The sequence below is a fragment of the Sinohyriopsis cumingii genome, chromosome 2 (assembly GCF_028554795.1).
Source record: "Sinohyriopsis cumingii isolate HCF-2022 chromosome 2, ASM2855479v2, whole genome shotgun sequence".
NCBI classification, from domain to species: domain Eukaryota; kingdom Metazoa; phylum Mollusca; class Bivalvia; order Unionida; family Unionidae; genus Sinohyriopsis; species Sinohyriopsis cumingii.
The window spans coordinates 121,496,507-121,502,769 of NC_142962.1; positions in this window are offsets into that span (position 1 = coordinate 121,496,507).

A 6,263-nucleotide genomic window follows, 5' to 3' on the forward strand; every position below is an offset into this window, starting at 1 on the left:
TATACTTTGCAATTTGGGATAGAAGTTCTCGTGCATCTCAAGTCCTTCCTTACCTTTGACCTAGTTCCGTATTCTTTTTGAGAATGAGCGCACGGTATTATTGGTTTTTGAGCGCTAGATAATGAGTTAGGTAAGGTTAGCGTTAAATGCGGCATGGGTTCGATTCCTGTTTAGAACGTACTGTGACTCTCTAAACCTGCATTTTTCATGCATACTTATATATTACTTGATAAGATAATGTGGAGTCCAGAGATGAGCACGTTCCTCTGTATTTGGTATTGTGAGGTAGGGAGATGTGATATCCCACCAGTTATGGTGCTTTGGTTATCATTATCTAAGACAGGGGTGTCAAACTCAATCGCTCAGCGGGCCAAAACTCAAATCACAGGTAAGGTTGCGGGCCGAACAGGATAAACATTCAATAAGCGGAAAATTAAACCTTTTTTAAACATTAATATAAATTAAAACAGAAAAAAGTATTAATAATAAAAAAATCATTGGCATACCCATTTTCGCTCTTATGCCAATTTGTCAGAGCTGGATGTTTGGCAAGGCTGCTAATTAGGGAATTTGATTTGCACTTTATATCGCAGGGCCGTTAAAAAATATTTTTTGCCTAAAATTCTCTCTCGGGCCGGATATAAAAATTGTACGCCGGGCCTGATGTGGCCCGCGGGCCTTGAGTTTGACACATATGATCTAAGAGATGATCAACCACAGTGTTATTGCGTTAAAATAAAATATGAAATTAATGAATGAAATAACAGGGATATGAGCAAAACTATAGAAAAGAACAACAACCCACGTGGATAAAATATAACAATTTAATCAGTTACATGAACAAAATGAAATTGAACACGACATTTGATAGATACACTTTCTGTTCAAAATAGAAATACAAAATTTATGCGAAATGTAATTAGCCATACTGTTATATCGAAAAACAAATTTTATCATATTATCGAGTGAATGAAATAACTCAAATTGACGATATATATATATCAACATAACCTGGTTGCTTGCGGTCCTTTCCAAATCACTGTTGGTGACAGGTCAGTCTTTCTTTCTGGTTCCGAGTCTCTAAAATTCTTCCAGATCCCCTTGGACGATTTCTTTAAGGAGAAAAATTACTTGTGTCTCTCAGACTTCCCTTGCGGCAGAAAAACTTGGACTGACTAAATTTTGCGAAGGGAGATTACTTAAAAAATTGAATTTCGTTTGGGAAACACGCCCCTCGTTTAGCTTAGCAAATCAGGATTAACTTTCTATAACCGCTGAAACTTTAACACGCCCATCAAAGCTGGAATACTGCTCTCTATTCTGTCTATGTAAATGACTAGTCTGGATACTTTTTAATTCATAGTCTACGAAGATTCAGCTTTAACCAGCGTCCGCGGGTTACGCACCCATCTCATTGCCTGCACCCACTAACCCCTCGACTACGCACACATCACCAAAAACGATGCTGTAAAGTTGGTGGTATATGCATTCGTGCGTAGCAGACACACCAGCATATCGACCAAATAATTAATTCTCATCTAATTACAGTCATGCTGGATTGCTATGACAGAATTAAGGTATATGTATGTTTTTATAAAGAAATGCAAATATACACCCAAAACAGACTGCTGTCTCTGGATACTTAAGGAGAACGCTTGATATTATTAACATAATACATTTAAATGCGACAAAATAATAGTATCTAGTAGATAAGAGAATTTTTAATTCGTACTCTACGGAGATTCGATCCTTAGTCTGGGTTTACGGCGCCCATTATATATATTATGTTCATTTAACGTGACTTTCCACAATCGAAACGATTGCCAACTTGTTTCATATTATAGCGCAAAAGCGCAAGTTCAGTAGTACCATTACATCCGGTATATTCGGTCCATATATTCTTCAAAACTCTTTGACGTGGGATACCAAGAAGTGACCTCTCAGCTGGGCGCGGTCAGTGAATTATACAAGAACAAATATTCGGCTTAACAGCTATATACAGTGTGTGTGTGTGTGTGTGTTTTGTGTGTGTCCTTTCCTATGCTGAGTTTGAAAGAGAAATGACTATAATAAGTGCAGCAAGAGATATAAAAGTCCAAGAAACCTAGATAGAGTACATTATGAATGGAGTCTAATATTGTGGGCGAATGAAAATCTCATTCCAGCCAGAATAGAGCAAAGCTGGCAGCAACAGGGAGAAGTGGGTGTAGAATTACATGTTTTTTTAAATAGTGACATTAATCTTCTTTTGTTCTTTTTTTTTTTGGGGGGGGGGGGCATATTTCCACGCTAAATGTGTCAGCTACTAATACAGTACTATTAGGGCTGTATAATACTGTTCAGTTTCTATTTTATTGTATTGCACAACACTAAAAGACATCCTCTAAAATAGGTTGTAGTAGAAAATCAGCAACAGTCTCACTAGTGGAAGTCTTTTTTATACGTTTATAGGATCCTAATATCGTAACACAATTATTAGTACTGGACATGGATATGTCCACTGAGTCGAAATTCGTGTCTGATTGGGTTAAACAAATTTAATTTTTCACCCCTTTTTGCAAAGATAATTGACAAATTTTGGGCGGGAATTCCATAGATAAAAATATAATTTCTGACAGGTTAAGCCAGGTGTAAACGATAGCGGCTGAGCGAGCGGTTGTGGTCTCCGTCTCAATTGCATACCCAAGAAACAATAAGGAATGGTGTAATTAAAGTGATGGAATTAGGTCAATGAGTGTTTATTTATCTGAATAATTTATAAAGGGACGCAGGGAACATGAAAGCAAATTGATACTAATATATAGCACATCAGAGGGTACTAAAAACATCGCCTGCTAAAATAATAGCGTCTTGGACCATGAATGTAAATGGCCCCAGGGGAGTACATTAGATTTCCCAAGGTGACGGTTTGACTTTGCATCACTTCCCCGTTACTTTTGTTGGCTGGTCTCGATCCTCAATAGTCATTCGGGAGGTATGCAATGTGTTTCAACCGCTGAGGGTGACGAGCAGTGCCGGATTAATCTAGTGTGGGGCCTGTCGTAAATGTTATAAAGGGGCCCTAAATTTATTTTTTAAAAAACAAACGCATATATATTAAAATACCGTAAACGCACACTTTCTTTGTAAAGGGTGAGGGTTAATTGGCGGATTGTACTTTCTTCCAAGGTGTCCGCTTTATTCGGTTCTCGTTATCTAGGAGATGATCGCCCTCGGTGTTATTGCCCGGATCGAGTAAACTTATAGGTAGAATACATAGAGATCTGAGCAGATATATAGAACAGAATGACTCGAGCCCCCGTACATAGAAAATCAACATTTAATCAATTACATAAACAGTGGTGATAACACAATACATTAGGAAGATAAACTTCTTCTTGGAATAAATCTTTCACCGAATTTCAAAACACAAATATATTTATAAAAATAGCTGATCTGTTTTACTGATAGAATTAGTTCATCATACGATCGAGTGAACAATCGAAGTCGTTGCCTTGTACAATTTCATAACCTGCTTATCTCTGGTTCACTCCAATTTCACTATAGCTGTTCTCTGTCCTTTCGCCTTTTTCCTCTTAATTGTTCTCTGGCCAAACTAATGTGCTTTTCGTAGATCGACAGAAATTTGCCCCCTTCACAAACACATACAATTTTTAACTTGTATAGTAAAGTAATTGTATTTTTTCATTTGCTATACAGCCAGATAATAAGACAAATATGTCTGACGTTTCAGTAATAGTATTATTTACATGTAGGTAATTGATAGCTTGAAAGCATTTAGCACGGGGCCCTTGAAATTGCGGGACTCGTAGCATATGCTACTTTTGCTACTAGTATAATCCGGCACTGGTGACGAGTAGTGAGACTCAGGGTTGATTCTCATTGTAGGGGTCGGAGTGTATATGTTTCAGTACATGAGACCACGAGCTAACCAGCTTCACTGGTCTGGATACTTAGGCCTCTGGTATGTGTACCTGACTGTGAAGCAGAAGTACTAGGTTCGATACGGAGGGTGCCCGACCGTGGCTTGGATACTAAATTGGGTCAATATCATGGAAACTGTATGCTAAAAATGAAGGCACTGGTTTCATAACTCGCCTAATACATGACTTTTAGATAAATATATAATAAAAGACAAGGTTTATAACTCAAGAAATTACACGTCCGTACCTAACCCTCGATTTCTTAACGGTATTACCGTTTACTGTAACCGGAAAATCCCAGGGAAAAAAGTCGCGGATAAAAGTGACCTTTACCTGAGAAAGAAGTAAAAAATGACAAGAAAGAAGTCGCATGAAAGAGTCACTCTTAAATTTGGATGCTAAAAATCTTAAATATTATTTTATTTATAAGCATGTCAAATTTATAAACAAAAGGAAAGGAAGAAAGAAATTATAACATTGATGGTACCGGATACTTGCATGCATAATGCCAAGATCTAAATATTTGTCACTTCAGATATCAATGTCACTATCAATGCTAATAAAAAAGACAAATAGTACCACGGGAATACTTTTCACCTGTAATGGTCTGCTATTCTCTACAAACAATGTTCAAGTGGTCTTTGTAATTGAATACATCATTGTTGTACACGTATCACTAGTGTGTTTCCACCTGCGCATTATTAACAGGTACCAGTAGTTTTGTTCAAACTACCTTGTAATTCGTCATATGCAGGTGTGTTAGTAAGTTCTTAAACTATTGTGTTAGGTCTCGCAGATTGTGCTCCTTCTGTGATTTCCATTGACGGTAGCATTGTGTATATTCCAGACTTGCTCTGGGAACATTGGTGGAGTACGTCGTAATATTATTTGTATTGGTTTATCTTCAGCAGGTGGCTGGACTTGTACTAGAGTACCACTGATAAAGGTTTTAAGTGCTTAAGTTATGTTGCTCTAATGAAATCTGTTTCTGGGATGATATTTTACTGTGGCCAGAAGGCAATGCCATTCGTACTGCAATTGGCCGCAGAATCTCTTACTTAGTGCAATGGTTCTTCTTTGAGAGGTATGCACAGATTGCAGCAATGTCCATGGATTGTATACATGAGTGGATTCCTACGTGTGACTGTTTTCATTAAGATATTAGAACAAACACGGTCATTATCCACGCTATAGTACTCAAAAATATCAGGTCTTGACCAAGTGATCTTGCCGTAATGAGATTTCAGCTTGCCAAAAGAATTAAAGCAATATGGAAATAATTAAACTTCTTGCAACATTGATATATAATAGTTCATGTAGAAAATAAATATAACCGTACACTTAATAAGTGTTACTTTTTCCTGTGACTTTCTTTCCTGGATCTTCGTTTACAATAATTACGATAATAGTTTACTGAATTTTGATATTTCCCAATATTTCAAGAATAAGAACGTTGAGGTTTCATAAAACATTCTTAGAACACGTTTTAAATCATATTTCCAGGAATAAAACTTCTGATATCTCCTGTATATGTATGTATGTATGTATGTATGTATGTATGTATGTATGTATGCATGCATACATGTATGTATGTATGTGGTTATCAAGCATGCTTCTACGATAGCATGTTGCCTTGGAGGAGCCCTCCACTGTGACTAAATTATTCTGACGAGGTAATTGAGAATACGTTAAGACAGAAAACGACCTATATGCAAGTGATCTAGAAATGTATACAATGAAGTGTTCTGGTCTGTCTTATTTTAGTGTCTCCAAAAATACTTAACACAAAGCTGCCAACGATTGCATGTCGAACCCGCCATCGAGCTTCTGGTAAATTTGTGATGTACATACACACCAAGATGTATCAACCTACCGAGTAGCATAGCTTTATGACCAACTATAGACATCTAAAGGTATCCATAATCTAAGCAACACGACTTTTAGTCCGATAAATCAATCCCCACCCCGACCTAAATCTGTGTTGATACTGATGGACGATATGTGGGTCTGATGTGACCTGTTTATTAAAATGTGCAATTTTGCTGCATTCACATCTTTCCGGAACAAACCTGCGTAGACGTTAGACACATACCGGTAATTGGTAACAACCACATCAAGCGCGAAATTCAAAATAGCCACAGGACAGATGGTTGTGCTATTGCAAGTAGATTTACAAGTAACTAAACATATTATGTGCTCCGGAAATATTATGTACATGTCACCTAAAGAACTCTACAGCCGACGGCAGCTGCACAGCCACGAGAAATACCGGTAAGTGTATAAAATGTACACCGATATGTGCAGCAAATTTGTATGCAGATAATTGCAGCTTTTAATGAA